Here is a 19,348-nt window from a genome sequence, read left to right as displayed (position 1 = left end):
AATAAACTGAGGACTTTGCTATTTGGGAGAGTAGAGCTGCTACTCCTCCACATATTCTCTGTATGTATTGAATGTAATATTAACATGCTCAGCACTTTTATGGATTTGTATTCTCAGAAGTATGATGAATGGACTATAGAATAAATCCTTGGGACTAGTAGTCATCCATTATCAGTCATGTGGTGTGTGTACTGGTTAAAGTGGACTGTTTATGTATATCTTTGAGTGCGCAGAGTAGAAAAGCGCTTTATAAATACAGGTCCATTTACTGTTTACCTCAGCCTTATGTAATATATTCTGATGCAGTGTTTCCGAAATAATGACACCGATGTCTGAACAGCTAATGTGAAGCCAAAAGCTCAGGCTGCTCTGACACATAATGTGCAATGCAAGCAAACAGAAATAATAATAATTAAAAAATGTACGTTAAAAGATTATCATTAATTTAAACGACACACACACACACACACACACACACACACACACACACACACACACACACACACACACACACACACACACACACACACACACACCTAACAACCTTTTATCTATTGACCCTTGTAGTTTGATAGGCTGCTTTCTCCCGACCTTGATTTGGAGCCTCCATGCTGGGACCCATTCCCATTGTTGATTTATGTCTGGCTCTCCCTCCTTTGCCGATCCGCCTGGCTGCCTTCTGCAGAGCAGTGATAGGTGAGGGATGCAGGGGCCTCTTCCAAACCAGAGAGAATTTAGATTAATTTTTGTTAAGGCATAAATGACATGCTTAATGAGGCTGGCTGGTATGGATTGGTCGATTGGCTGCTTTCTGAATACATTATGGAGAGAAACTGATATCTTACTGAAAGTAAACAAATACAGCTTTTAGCATATATTCTAAATTTATTCTTCTAAAACACGTGTAAATTATTTAGAGATAATGACCAATGTGATTAAAAAATGCAACTAAAAAGAATCTTACAATATAAATATCAGAAACCAATCTTTGTCAAGTTTCTTGGCCTTTTCCAGCTTTTATCAGACAGATCAGTGAAGCAACAACAGGAAAGCAGGGCAGATATGTGGCAAAGGGTCACAGGTCAGACTTGAACTCAGGCCGGCCGCTTTCAGCCATATGGCATGTAGGCGCCGGCTCAATGCACTGAGCTAACCCGCTCCCCCCGCTCCTCTTCACTTTCATTTGTGCTTTAGCCTTTCATTCTCACTCTACTCTGTCTTTGTGAATTATGCATCATCCCAAGCAGAAGGAGACTCAAAGCAGGAGAGATGTACTGTAGTAGTTAGCAGCCAGTTTACTCACAAACAATAAAGTGAATATCTATGAACAAGTGCCATGTGCAAAACATACAAGCCATCAGGTATGCAAGGAATACCACTTTGCACTTCGGGAGGTAATATAATTGTGACAAACATGTCTGTGGTCACATTTGCTAGTTTTAGCAGCTGACAGAGCAGGTGATCTGCTGTCTCCACTTCTGCCAGTGAGGTTTAAGAGCTGGATATGCCTACTTATCAACTTTACTAGCTCTTTCCACTTTTTCCAGCATATTGGGAACAGTAAGCTAATAGGATACATTAGATAGATACATGGTCGTTGTTTAAGTCTTCAATAAAAATTCTTAAAATTCAATATTAGTTTTTCGGCATGTCTGTTTAGGTTTGGCAGAAGATAAGCTGATTCTTTGCTGTGACAAAAAACCGACATCTGATCGATGGTACTTTATTTAGAAGCATGTGCACTTGGTTTTAAACTCATTAAAACAAAGATGCACCTTTGTGTGTTAAAAGTATCTGAGGAATGTGCGATGCAGTAAAACAGCGCTAATTGTTTAACCACTTTAAGTCAACCAGGTTACTGAGAAACCAGTAACTCAGAGGTCGTGCCACATTTTAGCCACATACCAAACAAGCGTTGTTTGAGAAACTAAAAGAAGCAGGTAACAGTGATTTCATTATACTGAGCTACCAGCTGTACTGAACCTGGACATGAGCAGGTAGCTTCTGCTGCACGGCTCAGCTGTGTGTTCATATGAACATGAACCATGGCGGCTGGTGGAAACTTAGTTCTTTAGGTCCCTGAATGGTGAATGTGTGTGTAGATAAGTGGTCAGTGTATTGGTTTACCTTTTGTGTTTCTAATTTGCAGAAAAAAAAATCAGTTAGCCAACAATGATGATAGAAAGTAGGTTTTGAATGCCTCATTAATCACTGCGCTCTCACACTTTTTCCTGTACATCATGAATCATCCCTTTAAGTAATCCACTTTCAGCTCTAATCCTCTCCTATCCTCACGTCACCTTTCGGGTACTGAATTAAAAGCAGCACAACCTTACTGGTAGCTGTGTATCCACTGATGAATAAACAGATTTGTCAAAGTCCTCGTGAATCACCTCAAAGTGTTTAGTAAGTAATTTGTAAAAAGCAATTTCTGAGGTGAGCTGGAGAAAACAGAGAGTGTTCAAAGGTTCCTGATTCGGTAGTTGTATTGAATTAAATGCTACGAGGCTCCCAGTGGACATCTGTGAGTGTTTGACTGGTTTGTTGACTGGAACCTTCATCAAAAATGTATGTGTTCACATCTTTCTCTGTGTCTCTCCTTTGCTGCAGACACACACACACACACATGCGCACACATGCGCGCGCACACACATACACACACACACACACACACACACACACACATGCGCACACATGCGCGCGCACACACATACACACACACACACATACACACACACACATGCACACACACACACACACAGGTGCACACACACACATACATGAACACACACACACACACACACACACGCACACAGGTGCACACACACACATACATGCACACACACGCACACACATGCACACACATGCACACACACACATGCACACACACACACACACACACACACATACATGCACACATACATGCACACACACACACATACACACAGGTGCACACACACACACACACACACATACATGCACACATACATGCACACACACACACACACACACACACATACACACACACACACAGGTGCACACACACACATACATGCACACACACACACACACACACACACACACACACACACACACACACACACACACACACACACACACACACAGTTGTTGAATTTTACTTGAAATAGTCTTTCGGCACTTGGAAAGTTGGATCACCTGATGCTACTGTAGCACATTTTCTAACCCCCTATCTTGTACCACTGATAGTGGTCTACAGTCCAGAACAATCTACTTTGTGAGAGAATTTGTATGTTTGTCCGATGTTGACTAACAAATTGTGCTCCTGAAGCCAGTTATTTCATCAAGTTTGGGCTGCTGACACCTTTTTTGGTACGCTAACTGCTAGCGCTAACAGCTCCCACAGTTTGTGCTCGCTGCAACATGTTTTGCATTTAGATGGTAACGTAATGTTAAAGTGCTTCGTGGTATGCAGTGGTATTGAAATGAAGTTTGCCTCCGATCGGTCCTGGCAAAGCGACCGTGGCTCAGGGGGTTGGGAATCGCATCTGTAACCGGAAGGTCGCCGGTTCGATCCCTGGGCTCTCTGTCCTGGTCGTTGTGTCCCTGGGCAAGACACTTTACCCTACTTGCCTACTGGTGTTGGCCAGAGGGGCCGATGGCGCGATATGGCAGCCTCGCTTCTGTCAGTCTGCCCCAGGGCAGCTGTGGCTACAACTGTAGCTGCCTCCACCAGTGTATGAATGTGAGAGTGAATGAATAGTGGTATTGTAAAGCGCTTTGGGTGCCTTGAAAAGCGCTATATAAATCCAATCCATTATTATTATAAAGCGCTTTCTTCTGATTCTTTGTAGCTCTGATGTGTAATCGGTATACCAGGAAATCGTATATACACTATACACTACCATTTTAGAACACCCCAATTATCCAGTTTTTTATTGAAAACATTTTATTTTTTATTTTTTATTTTAATATCTCATTCACTTACAATGAAAGCATAGTACAAATAACCTATAGACCTTCTAAACTTTTGACTCATCAAAGTAGCCCCTTTGGCAGATATAACAGCTGAACACACCTGTGGCTTCTGTCTACAACAGAAATCAGATATTCTCCCATATCTGTAGCAGAAGTTCCCATAAATGTGGACCTTGTAGGTTGCTTTGGTTTCACTCTTCTGTCCAGTTCATCCCAAACCAGCTCGATGGGGTTTACGTCTGGAGACTGTGCTGGACACTCCATGTTTTCAAGCTCACCATCTTTATTCCTGAGGTAGTTCTGGCACAGCTTCAACTTATGTTTGGGGTCATTATCTTGCTTCATCATGAGGCAAGATAATGGTCGGGTTCATGCCCCGACCTAGTTGGCACCATACCAGAGGGTGCTGCATGAATGCTGTGGTAGCTGTTTTGGTTCATGGTGCCTCCCACTCTACAAGTCGCCGACCCTGGATCCAGCAAACAGCCCCAGATCATCACACTTCCTCCTCCATGTTTGACAGGTGATGACACACACTGTGGAACCATCCTTTCACCTACTCGACGACAAAGATCCTGTGTGATGAACTGAAGATTTCACATTTGATCCATCGGTCCATAATACCTTCTTCCAGTCTTCAGCAGTCCAGTGTTGGTGTTTCATGGCACAGACAAGCCTCTTTGTCTTGCCTGGCTTTCTCGCTGCAACTCATCCTGTCAAACCTGCAGCTTGAAGTCTTCTCTTCACAGCTGAAACAGACTTTCTTACTACGAGCACTGTTAAGCTGCTTGAAGCTGTTGTCCTGTGAGCCGCCATCACATGACCTGATTCAGTCGTGTCTCTGGGTCTGTCAGACTCTTCCTGTCACAGTTTGTTTCATAGTGCAGAAGGAAACTGGACTCACTGACACCTTGACTTTCTTTGCAGTCTCTCTGTAGGACAGACCTACATTTATAAGAGTTATGATGGTCCGTCTCTCTTCCATTGTTAATTGCCTTTTTCTCACCATGTTTGTACCAACACACTGCTTTCTGCAGCACAGTACTGTTCAGCTGATGCTGACGAGGGTACCACAGTGTGTCCAACACTGCTTTATGCAGACAGACGGGGCTGTAAGTAATCCAGAAAGGTTGGAACACCTGTAGGAATTAGTAGCACCAGCTTCCAAGGCTTGAAAGCTGGTGATACCTGGTGATCCTTCTCCCAGGTGAGGGAGCCAATGAAGCATGTGGATGGCAGGATGTTTTCTGGTTCGGCCGTTTCATCCTCTGAGGCAAAGTCAAAATATCCAAAAAGCAGTGACCATGGAGCCTGATGAGAATTCAATCATTTAGATCATAGGTGTCAAACTCTGGCCCGCGGGCCAAATTTGGCCCGCAGCCTAATTACATTTGGCCCGCGAAGCCATACCAAATTACTATTAGAGCTGGCCTACTGGTATTATACAGCTAATATATATATTGTTTAGTATTAAGCTTTGCTTGTTCCATATTCAGTTTTTCAGCAAAACTTGTTTGAGTCCATAAGAAAAGATTCATTCTTATATCTGGAGGAAGATTTTTTTTTTTTTCAATAAATATTAATGTTAGCCCACGACTTTGTTCCAGTTTTGAATTTTGGCCCACTGTGTATTTGAGTTTGACACCCCTGATTTAGATATTTCTGAACAGACTAAACGACAAATGGGTGTTTGGGTGTTGCCACAAACAATGTTGCTACTCCTCTAATGCTAACTTTACAGCTTGCGGCTCCCATTTTCTGACATTACAATGGCACTCATCAACAGTTAGATGACAGGAAAAAAAGAGCAAGGCTATAGTTTACTTTCTAGAGTGGACCGTTGGGAGAGGGGTGTACCAACACCAGAGGTAGAGGCGTCAACTTCAGTAATAAAATTTGCAAATCCTAGGAAGCGCTGAAACTGCTTCTGAGTCGTGAGGGTGTGCCAGTTCACGGCTGCTTTGACTTACTCCAGATTGGTCTTCATTTGCCCACCCTCAAATACAAAACCAAGTAAGGTGACCCATGGGACTCACATTTCTCTGCTTTAACATATAACGAGTTCTCCAGTAGACTCTGTAGCACATGCCACAAATGGACATGGTGTTTCTTCAGACTTCTGGAAAAGTTTAGGATATTGTAGAGATATACAAACATTAAGAGATAAGGGAAATCACAGCATTAGTGGCTAAAACACTGCAGGGTGCTTGTGAGTCCAAAGGGCATAGAAACTTAAAATACTTACAATTTGTAAGGTTTGTGAAAACAGTGGCCCTTTGAAGTTATTAGAAAGCTGAACTTTCAGAGGGAGTTGATTTTTTTTTTATTGTAATTTGGTCCGAAATGTGGTAATTGATGCATGGCCTGAGACTGTTGTCTTTCTAAGCGACAAAGAAGAATCCTGCAACCACAGGAGAAGAGGATGGTATGTACTCAAGGTGATAGAAGTTACATAATCTGCTGTAGGCAACAGAGTACAAGAAGGAGATCTATGGAAGAATCCTAGGTGGTGGGAGAGAGTGTTTTATCTTTACTGAAGACTGTTGGAGAACATGATATGCTTGTGATACCAAGGATAGGTGGGCTGCTCTGGATTCTGACTAGCAGGTGGAACAGCAGACTGGAGACAATGTGATGAACAAAACAGGCTGCAAAATCTAAAAGATTGCATGCTCATGGTGATTGCTGGAAATAACATGGAGGAGTCTGGTGGTTACTGTAGCGATAATGTGACCATCTATTGAAGATGCTGTAATGGGAGTGTATGGATGTGTGTTCTTCTGTGGGTACCCTCCATGTCTGAGTGGATGTGTGCTGTATGTTGATATATGTCTGTCTTGTATGGGTGTGTCTGTGTTTGAATTGGGAACAGGACCATGCGTTTCTGCAGAATTTCCTGAGGAAGCTGGTCATTGAAACTGAAGTCTGTCCTGTCAGTTTCTGGTCATGTCTCTTAACCAGTTCTCTTCATCTAAGTTTAGCTGTGTACACATTACAATGCTACTTTCAAAAGAACGTTATTTGGATTTCAGTATATTACAAGACTTTTACAGTTGAGCTTTAGTCATTAAACATGAGGCAAAGGATCAAATGTGACAATCAGAACTTTCAAAAGTAAGTTAAAGAACTATTAATACTACTAATGTAATATAGTAGATAAGAGGAGAAATACACACAAGGTTATTTTGGTCTCCTAACCACATGGAGACAGTCCACCAAATCATCAAGCAACTAAAGCAGTTATTCAGTACAGATGCAATCAGACTGCTGCTCCACACACCTGGACAAGAAGCAAACTGTTAAGAGAGCTGGTTTTCAAATTTGTGCAAACCCTCTCTTTATTGTGCAGGTTCAACACAGGTCATCAGTTCCAAGACTACGGTGCACCTGGAAAATATCCACAGCACTTCACTTGCTCCACATTTTGTCATGTTACAACTTTATTCCAAAATGGACTTTGGGGTGGCTGTGGCTCAGGTGGTCAAGCAGATCAGCTACTGATCGGAAGGTTGGTGGTTCGATCCTTGGCTTCCCCAGTCTGCATGCCGAATATCCTTGGGCAAGATACTAACCCTGAGTTGCCCTCCGATGCGTTCATCATGTGAATGTAGTTCAGTTTGCACTTGTGTTTAGAAGTGCTTGTGTGAATGAGGCATGTTGTATAGAGTGCTTTGAGTACTCCAGGAGAGTAGCAAAGCACTATATAAGAATCAGTCCATTTACCATTAAATTAAAAAAGTTAAACAAACAGTTTTTAAACATAATAAACCAAAAATTATAACATGTACATAATTATTCACAGCCTTTGCTTAGTACTTTGTTGAAGCACCTTTAGAGATTTACAATTGCAGCCTGAAGTCTTTATGAGTATGATGCTACAAGCCAGGCACACCTATTGTCTCAAAATATTCTTTGCTGAACCTCTCAGGCTCCACCAGGTATGATGTGGAGCATCTGTGTCATTTTCAGATCTCTCCAGTGTTCAACTGGGTTCAAGTCTGGGCTCCAGCTGGGCCATGCAGAAACACTCAGTGAGGTCCCAAACCCATTTCTTTCTTATCTTGGCTGTGTGCTTGGGGTTGTGGTCCTGTGGGAAGATAAACCTTTGCCCCGCCAGAGCGCTCAGACCAGGTCATCATCAAGGATGCCTCTGTACGCTGCTGCATTGAACCTTTGACTCTGAATAGTCTCTCAGATCCCGCTCCTGAAAGTCTTCCCCACAGCATGATACTGCCACCCTCATGCTTTACTTCTGAAGGCTGTTAACTGTTACCATTCATATTAAAGAATATGTTTTATTTAAAATGTCCCACAGTATTTTAAGTGTGGTACAAAGTATCCATGAAACGCATCTTGGTTTTCTTTTTCTTTCTTCTTTGTTCAGCAGTTATTGCTTTCTACCCAACTTCATTATCAGTCTATTTTCTCACCTGGTTCTCACTGCATATGCACATTTGATAACAGCATAACACACTGCTTAGTTATGTGAAATAACCAGTAATAACCAATAATCAGTGAACATACTCAAACAGGGGCTACAGGGGCTGTCAAAGTACGGAGGCATCCGTGATGATGACCTGGTCTGACCACTACCACTACAAGTCCATCGCTGCTTGTTTCTTTTCCTCCTCTCCTTCACTATCGTCCTCTGTCACTCAAAAGGTAAAATGAACAGGGAAACAGATTTACAGTCCAATAAGGTTTATAGCAATATTCTAATATTGAATAAGGGCTGTTGGACAATAGCTAATGTCCATCTAACTTAGAGCTGGGCGATATGAGATTTTTTCATATCACGATATGTTTTTTTCATTTCAGGCGATAACGATATCTATCACGATATAAGCCAAATAACTATATTTGTAAGATTTAAATGTGCCGTTGCTCACAAGTAAAATGTGAAATAATCAGCAGCTTGTTTTTATTTAAATATTTATTTCCCATAATAAGTTCAACAGGGTAGATGTACTTAAGGAACATGAGACTTTTTCAGCTAAATAAAGGCAAATATTGCAAACTACACAAAAGGCAGCCGCTAAAGCGTTTAAGTTTCAAAATAGAACAAACGAAACAGACTAAATTGTCAATTCCACTTAGAAACAAAATATTAATTCTAAAAATAAATCTTAGTTTGTTTTACAGAAGAACAGACAAAACTGACTAACTTTTGTCAATATCAAATAAACTGAGAACTAAAAGGAAATTCTCAATCTCTCCTTGTTGTATAGCTGAGCTTTTCAAACAGTTTTAACAGTTACTTTAGTCTGACAAAAGCCGAATGACGAATTAGCGCTTCCAGTCAGAGACTGAGGCTACGTCCACACGTACACGGGTATTTTTGAAAACGGAGATTTTCCGTTTTCGTTTTAAAAAATAATCCCGTCCACACATAAAGGCAGAAATGAAGGAAAACGCTGCTATGAACATGCCAAAGCAGCAGGTGGCGCTAGATTCCTAACCGTGCCGAAATGTTGGCCAATCAGAAGTCTAGAAGCCTCGGTGGGAAAAAGTAAACAAAGCTGGGGCATAGAAGCAGAACCGAGTCGTATGTGTGGACGGACAGTAACTGTGTGTACATGTAAGCATTTAAACACTGCAGAGAGTAGAATTAACAGTATTGTAGAAATTCATTTCACCGAAACAATAACGTGGCGCACAGTGTGACGCATGCACCAGTTTATTGTATTTCCAGACTTGCTTTCGGCACAATTTACAGTGCACGCTACTCTGTTTTTGTCAGACTTGAAATAGCCGAAATACCTTCACACTACGGAACTTCTCTGGCTCTTCCGTTCGACAATCTCTCCGGCGTTGGAACCATCATCTGTTTTCTCTCCGGTCACGCTCGGTTGATTTTTCTAGTCGGCACACTCATTTCCTCCATTACCTGCTGGCTGCTTCCCAAACAAACACACGTGCGGCTTGGCACTTGTGCTGTATGTAACAAGTCACGCGACGTGACGCTGCGGCTGTGATTGGTTCGGCTCTGCGCTACTTAATTTGGATTGGCTGACCTTTTTTTTTTTTTTTTTTTTTTAAGAGGACAAGAGCGGCGAGGTCTATCGCGATAGCTTAATTTCTCTATCGAGTAAAAGTTATATCGCGATACATATCGTTATCGTTCTATCGCCCAGCTCTAATCTAACTGTACTGTAAACAATCACCTAAGCCCAGTTTGACCACATTAAGAAACTGTAACAAACGAAGACAATAAAGTACATCAGTTCCTTGGCCAGCAGACTGAAGGTTAAAGTTACAGTTAAAGTTGGCTAATGTTAGCTAACGTTTTAACACTGTTTAGAGAGCAAGTCTACATAAACAGACACTTCTAAGTCATATGAATGACTCTGCGTTTTTGCACTTTTGCTTGCTAGTGTTTCAGGTAATGTTTGTTTTCAATCTGCATCACTGATTTCTGTCATGAAATGAACCTTTGACTTTCTTTCTACTGCACCAACGCATCTTATTTACTAATGATAAGCCTGCACACAATGCCTCTTAGTGAGTGATTTTATTTATATAGTGCCAAATCACAACAACAGTCACCTCAAGGCACTTTATATCAAGACATTAAAACTTTGTTTTATTCTAACTTTTACTGTCTTCAGTAGACAAGCTGTCAAAATGTAACATTAGAAAACAATGTCAGAAAATGATACTGAAATTCATTGCTATTGCCATTGTTAGCTGGAGCACTTCATAAAGGGGTTTAAAACCTACCAATGGTTCCTCCGACTTTCTTTGTCTTCTTCTGAGAGTCACGTCATTCCCTCTGTGAATGATTCTGCCAGTTCTCCGAAGGCTGTGCTCTGCTTCACTGAATTACAGAAAGCTTGAAACTCTTTGTGGAGAATTTCAAGTAGTGACAGACATGCATCAAAACTGGATCGTTTTTTTATCTATCGACTCCAGAACGTCCACCATAACGTTGGAAATGAAAACTAACCAGTCAAATGTTGGTAATCACTGGTGTGCCATCATATTCAATACTGCCGAGACTTTCATTGAAATATGTCGTTATTACAGCTTGTTGTGTACACACACACACACACACACACACACACACACACACACACACACACACACACACACACACACACACACACACACACACTTCCTCCCCCTGATTACCACTGGATCAGCTTGTTTGACATTTGAGCACAGTTGACAGTCTTCACTTTAAACTGAATTAATATGTAATGTATATCAGATTGACTTCCATCTGCCTGCGTTCGTGTTAACTCCCTAACATGCCCAATTTGTCCATGCTAAGAGGATTTAATGGATCGCAAGTCAGTCACACCATTGCTTCATTTCTGTGAGTGGCCCAAACGAATACAGGAAGATATTCTTCACTGATCTAAGAGCAGAATTGGTTTTTAACCAAGAACATTGTATCTTTTGCTACTAACTAAACCTATGAGCTGCTCCAGAATAAACTCACTAGTCTGTTTTTGCAAAATATCTTTGCATTCGTGACAGCTAGAATTTGTCATAACTCACTTGCATGACTTTTTTCTTTCTCTTTTTTTGTTTTTACCATTTTACCTTTTTAATATATTTTATATATTGTATTTGATAAATAAGAATTGACTCATCTGTCAGTAATAATGGATAAGAGCTAAAGTTTGGGTCAAATATTTAATTAAATGTAACCTAATTGAGTGTATTTAATTAGGTTAACATAACAACACTGCTTTACTTGTCTATAGTCTTTTACTTTTTCAAAATGTAGATAATAAAAAAATCAATCAAACTAGTTTATATATCTGTGATTAGGGCTGGGCCATATTATACCGTTCACGGTAATACCGGTATAATGTTAGGCAACGATAGGAAAATGAAATATCGCGATAGAATGGGAGTAAAACGCGCATGCGCAGTGCCTTTGTTTTCATACGCACATGGCCGATTGTTGAGTGAAACAGATGAACCAGAATTGGTTTGTAAAAATGGTGCAACTTCCGTGATGTGGAACTGGTTTGGTGTTTGTCCGTCAGATACACAACAAAGCACATTTTTTTGCAGAACATGCAAGCAGCCGTTGTCATTGTCATATTTGTCGGACTAAGATGCTCTTAAATCTGGGAGTAATCTGGGTCCTAAACTCCGTAATCTTCAGGTCAAACAACACTGCAGCATCACTTAGAGTTAAAAACTGTCTAAATTCTTTCATCTTTAATAAAACGATCAGCATTGCTGCTTTACCAGGTGTAACTATAAAGTTTAACTTCCAGGCATCCATGAAAACAAAAGTTATTACATTTAACGGAGTTAGAAGTTAGCAGGAAGCTAGCGGAAGTTAGCTCGCTAGTTTCGCTAGTTACCTAAGCATGATATAGCATGTTCTGACGGAGAGATTTCTGAAAAAAATCAAACGTACAGCTCTGCTATCACTTCCAACATAAATGAAGACAGGAAACTAAACAGCAGTGACGTTTGTAGGGTTACTGAAGTTGGGCTAGCTGGTATATAATGATGTGCTACGTGATCGCTAGCGACACAGCTATGTTAGCATAACATAAACAGTGAAGCTGGAGGACGAACACTAACACTTTTCCACTTATAAAAGTTAACGTGAAGGTTCTTCATGGTTAGAGACAAATGCAATCGCATGGCAGGATGCTGTAAACGGACCAAACTTCAGTCAGGAGAACAACTGAGATAATCCATCCACAATACGAGGTTAGTCATTAATATACTGCAACAACATGGGAATAGAGCAGCTGCCAGAGAATTCAACATTAATGAATCAATGGTACAGAAGTGGAGGAAGCAAGAAGAATGAGTTTAATAAAGTTTGATTTATCTGACTGCTTTGTTTCGCTTAATGTGCCTTATAATCCCGTGCACCTTATGGTCCGAAAAATACGTACTGCACACTGCAGTTTAATGTTGCAAAGCACCTATTTTTAACTTCAGTGGATATTATATATGGTTATGCTCAGGATATGTCAGCCCATTTCTACTGGAAATGCCTTTTGGTTAAACTTTCAGCAAGGAATTTGCATTTGCACTGTTACATTTTTATAAAGCTTTAATGTACATAAAAACCAGCTTCTTGTTTAAGTGAAAATAAATGGAAGGTTGTCTTTTTGCGCTAGTAATGTTGTGGAGTTGTATTTTGTCTCGCATCAATTATATCGTCGGTTATATCGTTATCGCAAATTTTCAAATATATATCGTGATAAATATTTTTGGTCATATCGCCCTGCTCTATCTGTGATTGGTTCAGAAAATGTTTTTGATTAAATTGGGCCTGTTAGAAAACCTGATTAAAAAACTTAAAGTGAATTAACACTAATTCAAATATCATCCCATTTTGCTTTTGAGACTACCATATTTCTCAAGACAATGGTGTGGCAGATCACATTTCAATATTTCCCTAGTTACCTGTAAATCACCGGTGTCAACAAAAGTTAGATAGCTGTTCTGTTCAGTCTTATAATGCCAGTTTACAACAACAGCTGTCTCAAAGCAAGCCTTACTATATTAGAAAAGCCCAATGATCAGATGATCTCTTATGAGCAAGCACTTGGGAGAATTGATAAGTTAATAGAAGAATTTCAGTTTAACAGGAAGAGACCAAACATAGCTGCAGTAGAGACAAAAGGGAATGACTTGCAATAGTAACAAAGAGCAACAGCTACCTAAATTGTACTTTATGTACAGAAGTCCGTTATCTTGCAGCAGTATTAATTCATGACTGCATACAAATCTGGATACTGTGGCTCTTCTGAAAAAGAAAGCAACCAGTCAGAGACATTTGACTCCCTGGTACAACCCACAAATATGAGCCTTCAAGTAAAGAACTCATAAGTTGGAGAGGAAATGACACCTTGCTAATTTAGAAGATCTTCATTTGGCCTGGATAAATAATTGCTCTATAAGAAAAAAAAAGGGTCTTTGTAAAGCTAGGACATCTTACCATATGTAAGAAAGAGGAAAATGGGAACCTGCCAGGTTGTCAGCCTTGTACCCAGGCTAATAGAGAGTTTGAGCTCTGTTGAGCTATTGCTTTAGCTTTGACTAGTGATGACTTCACTCATTTCTTTAAAAGTCGCCTTCCCACAGACGTGCCTGTAGTGGTCGCTGATGTTTGCTAGTACTGTTACCCTCCTATCCTTATTTACTTATTTTCATTCATTTTCTCCTTTAAATCATCAATAAGTCTAATTCCTACAATTCATTAATGTTTCAGTTTTAAATATGATCAGTTTATCTTTATTAAAACAGACCTGTTTTACGATTGCGGCAATTAATTATTTACTTAAAAAAGCTTTTACTGTCATAGCAAATTATTGTATAGACCAATTTCTATGCTTCATTTTATTAACAAAATATTGTAAGAATAGTTCAAAAATAGCTGGACAAGTGTATGCAAAGAACTTGTTTATTTGCGGAGTTTCAGTCAGGATTCAGACTATAGTGCAGAAACAGCACGAGTGAATGTTACCAATTATCTTTACATTGCCTCAGAAAGTGGACTTATTCGATTCAGTTTAATTCAATTCAGTGTTATTTTATATAGTGCCTTGAGGCAACTTATCGTGCTACACCTCAGTGCATCATTTGATATTCTTGACAATAATATTTTATTATATAGATTAGAGCACACAATTGGTATCAAAGGAACTGTGCTGTAATGGTGTGACTCGACTCTATCTGACAGACTTCCATTTGTTGTTAATGTAAATGAGGAATCTTCTTAGTTATGGGGTTCCGTTACTTACACTACACCAATGCCAAGTAGCTGGTGGACCTAATATCAGACCACAGCAACCTTTCTGAACAGGCAGACATCCAAGACTGGCTTTCCAGTATGAGGAGTTGGACACCACCAAGCCCTGACATGATTCACGCCTACTGGCTGAAGAAGCTGACTGCACTCCATCGTACATATGAACCAGCTAATAACCAGCCAGTCAATGAGAGATACCCAGAATGGCTAACCGAAGGCTGGGCAGTCCTGACACCCAAGGACCCCCAGAAGGGACCGGTCCCCTCCAACTACCGACCAATAACCCGCCTCAGCACCACGTGGAAGCTCCTGTCAGGCATCGTAGCGGCTAAGATGAACATGGCTCAATAGATGAGAAAGGAATTTGCAAGAATACCAGAGGCAGAAAACACCAGCTACTGGTAGATGGAGCAGTCACCCGAGACTGCAAGACTAGGCTGACCAACCTGTGCACTACCTGGATTGACTACAAGAAGGCCTATGACTCAATGCCCCACACCTGGATCCTGGAAGGCCTAGACCTATGCAACATCAACAGGACTTCATCAGGAACTCAGTGGGGGTGTCTCTCTTCTCTTCTTGTCCTTAGCGGGTGACCAGCGGTGGTGGTCTGCCGCGCAACCAGTACGCTGCTGTAGGTGCCGCAGGTTCTCTTGCTTGACCAACGATTATCTTCCACGCTTTTCGATCTAGGGCGATGGTTCTTGCCTGCTCGAGGTCAAGTCGAAGGGCCTTCAAATCATCCGGGATTTGTTTCATCCATGTCTTCTTTGGTGCATTTCGATGCACCCTCCAATCGGTGGGGCGGGTCAACCAGAGTAGGCCATGGGGGTAGCGGCTCGGGTCCATTCAACAAATGTGGCCAAACCAACGAAATCGGCGGCGCTGGATTAGGTGGCCGATCGTCGGTTGGCTGCCGCAGCTGGTGAGGTAGATGTCATTCGAATGACGGTCGCGAAGGGAAACGCCGAGAATGCATCTAAGGCAATGCATTTGGAAAACTTTGAGCTTGCTCAGGTTGTGTTTGAGCATTGTCCACGTCTCTGCGGCGTAAAGTAGAATGGGCATGATCAGGGTTCGGTAAAGGCGGATCTTTGTCGCCAATGAGATGTTGTTCTTCTTCCAGATGCACCAGAGCAGGGAAGCGAATGCTGCCGCCGCCTGCCCAATTCTGGAGCGTCTCTCCACTGATGATGCCACTTTCTTCTCCTCGACGAGGGACCCCAGATATTGAAATTGTTGGACTTGTTTGATCTGCACACCGTCGAGATGGATGATCGTTGGTAAGCCGTCGGTGGTCAGGACTTTGGTCTTCTCGGCATTAACCTTGAGGCCGTACAGTTTGGAGTGCACTCCAGTGGGGGTGTGGCGTACAACACTAGAGGCCAACCTCAAGCCCATAGCACAAGTCACCATCAAGTGAGGGATCTACCAAGGAGACGCTCTGTCCCCACTGCTGTTCTGCATAGGCCTGAATCCCCTCAGTGAGATCATTAACAAGACTGGCTACGGATACCAACTACAGAATGGATCAGTTGTCAGCAGTGTTGGGACTAACTAAACTAAACTAAATTATGATAGGACCCTAAAAAAATTACTATGTACAATAATGGATTTCTATACATTTTACATCAGATGAAAACATTTGTTGCAAGATTCAGATAATTATTTGTTAAAAGTGAGACATTTTAAATGAGAATAAGAATGAAAAGTATTTCTTTGTGCCCCCCTTTCCCTTTTAATGCCCCACCTGCCCCCCTGGCAAAACTTTCCTAGACCCGCCCCTGCACAGTTACCAGCTGTCAGCTACATTAAAAAAAAGGATCCTGGTGTTATTAGTCTCTCAGAAACAGTTCATAACTTCAACCCATTCATGTCACCTAAAAGGTAAACCTGTTTCTCCATCACCTGTTCAGCTCTGATGATTCAGTAAGGACATCTCCTGGTTTCATCTTCATGTTTCCCTCTCACCACATATCCAAACCGACATCATGACCAGCAGCTTTACAGCTGTGGCTCCAGCAAACATCAGCTGATACTAGAAATTAATATTAAACACATTCTAACAACAGCTGATCAAGCTTAAACGTGCTGCTGTTGTTTAACGCGACATCCGCTGGTTTCCTCTTTCTGGCGCAAAGTGGACGATAAATAAACAAGAGAGAAAAGCCGATCAGCTGATCACTGATCAGTTTCATGATTGAAGTAGAAACAGGAGAGGGAGGGGGAGAGGATGAGAAAAGAAGAGGCAGCTGTGCAGCAAAGACAATAATTCCAGCTTTGTGTCTTTTTCATTGTAGCTGAAGTCCGGGACAAACTGTTCCTTTTCACCTCAATACGAAACGTGTAATATTGTCTTTTCGATTCTGTTTTTTACTGGACGGTTGGAAACTCTACTAACTAACCTTATAAATAAAATAAGACAAAACAAGTTCAACATCATTAACATCATAGCACCCGCCCAGCTGTATATAAACTCCGTCATGCTAGCTAGTACGCAGTACGAGTTATTGTAACTGACTGTAAAAACTCAGCATAACGAGAATAAACTCCACCTAAACTTGGTTTATATCTGACCCAGAGAGACTGCAGGTCATAACTTCTTACCTGAAGTTCAGTTCACCGCCTCGGGTCTCTGCTCCTCCTGCATTTCATCCACCTGCCAGCGTGTTGCACCTGCTGCCCTCCACCACTTGCTAATGTTACTGAATCTGTGGAAGCCCCGCCATAGCCACCACCAAACAACTGAGTTATTTTTACACATCTCCCAGCATCTGGCCAATCCACCACCTTTCATTGTTTATACCGTTACGGGAAAAAAACGAAAAAAAGAAAAATTGCCGATGGCCAGTCCAGCTATGCCTATTTGGGATTAATGACATACTGAAAAATGAAGCAGTACATGTGATGCTTTTGAGATGCTATAGCATGGAGGATCACAATCTGCTGGTACTTTTCTGCGTTTATCATTTTGACAAGATCCTCAGCACCACTGGTTGAAATGTAGTCCCAGTCTATGTGTGAAGTTTGCATTTTCAAAGTTTCAACTGAACACATGGAAAGATATTTCATGCTGTTGTGACAGGCTCCCAGGAACAACAATAGCAGAGAAATACAATCTAAAATTTGTTCTTTGCTAACTTGTTCTTTATAGATTCCACAATTATTCATTTCTTGAATTAAGTGATTTACAGGTTAACTGGATTAAGAAGCAAGCAAACAAACAATGTTCCACCTAAAATTGGTTTCCAGTGGCTTTAAATCACTGATTTTGTTGGGTTTCTCTCCAAGCCTGTGTTCAAGGTAAATAAATATTAGTTGCAATGATAATTTGTACTGCTTTTAACAGCATACAGTATGAGTTCTGTGTAGCAAACTAAGTTATACAGAGATCTATTTTTTTGTTGCCATCATTGTCTTAGTGGATTATTTTGCTAATGTAAGTAAATTTGTACGTAAAAAATAGATTGAAACTCATATAGAAGCTCAGTTTTCTTGCATCTGTGACAAAAGCTCAAATAGCTCCATATTTCCACATTTGTATCTGTGGATATGCAAACATGCAGTTGTGATCACAAGTTCACATCCAATCATCATCATCTAACCCACGCAGGGTCAAATCAAATCAAATCAAATCAAATCAAATCACTTTTATTGTCACATCACATGTGCAGGCACACTGGCACAGCACATGCGAGTGAAATTCTTGTGTGCGAGCCCCACAAGCAACAGAGATGTGCAAACACAACAACACAAACGAGCAAAATACAAGAATGGCCAACCTGAAACTAATAAATATATGTACAATATGTAATAGTGTATGCATTTCTGGATGTGTATACTAAATATTTTCCTACGTGTGTGTGTGTGTGTGTGTGTGTGTGTGTGTGTGTATACACATTTTTACAAATTAAATAGTAAAAAAAAAAAAAAAAAAAATAATAATAATAAAATATATAGAATATACAGAGTTGAATATGTGCAAAACAAGTGGCATTTATGAGGATGCGGGGGCTCATGCCGAATCTTTTCAGTCTCCTGAGAAAGAAGAGGCGCTGCTGCGCCTTCTTCACTGTTTTGTTTGTGTGTACTGACCACGTAAGATCCTCAGCCAGGTGTACACCAAGGAAGCGGAAGCTGCTCACTCTCTCCACAGCAGCGCCGTTGATGGTGATGGGGGTGTGTACTTCTCTGCACCTCCGGAAGTCCACTATCAACTCCTTTGTCTTTGCGACGTTGAGGGTGAGATGGTTGTCTTGACACCAGTGGGTCAAAAGTGCATATACAGGCTCAAATAAATAAAGTGTGTAAAATCTCACTGCAGTCAGCTGAATTCTGCATTATTATTTTATACTCGGATAAAGCGGATGAGGATGGATGGATGGATGGATGTTTTATAACATGACAAGGCCAAGGCCTGTTAAACGTTTTGTTAGTGATCATGATTGACTTCTTTCTGTCAGCATAATTTGTTTGGCAGCACTCTTCTGATTGGCCTGAAGATCCAAGAGCTAAGAAAGAGAACTGTGGTCAGTTATCCAACCAGAGTTTTGTCACAAGCTTGTTGATACAAACGTATCCTGTTAAGGTTCAACTTGCTAAGGGACATTTCACCAAATATTCATGGGGATTAATGTAGACATGTAGATC

General features: G+C 41.0%; 1 protein-coding gene across 1 annotated transcript in view; it reads left to right on the top strand.

The window, feature by feature from the left end:
- Positions 1 to 19,348, top strand: part of nrxn3a (neurexin 3a) — a 219,672-nt gene that overhangs the window by 16,086 nt on the left and 184,238 nt on the right. The gene's annotated exons all lie outside the window — the stretch shown is intronic.

The sequence above is a fragment of the Rhamphochromis sp. 'chilingali' genome (genome assembly GCF_963969265.1).
Source record: "Rhamphochromis sp. 'chilingali' genome assembly, chromosome: 21".
In the NCBI taxonomy this organism is placed as follows: Eukaryota; Metazoa; Chordata; class Actinopteri; order Cichliformes; family Cichlidae; genus Rhamphochromis; species Rhamphochromis sp. 'chilingali'.
Note: the sequence above shows the minus strand (reverse complement) of the source record. Positions and strands in the feature narration are given on the sequence as shown.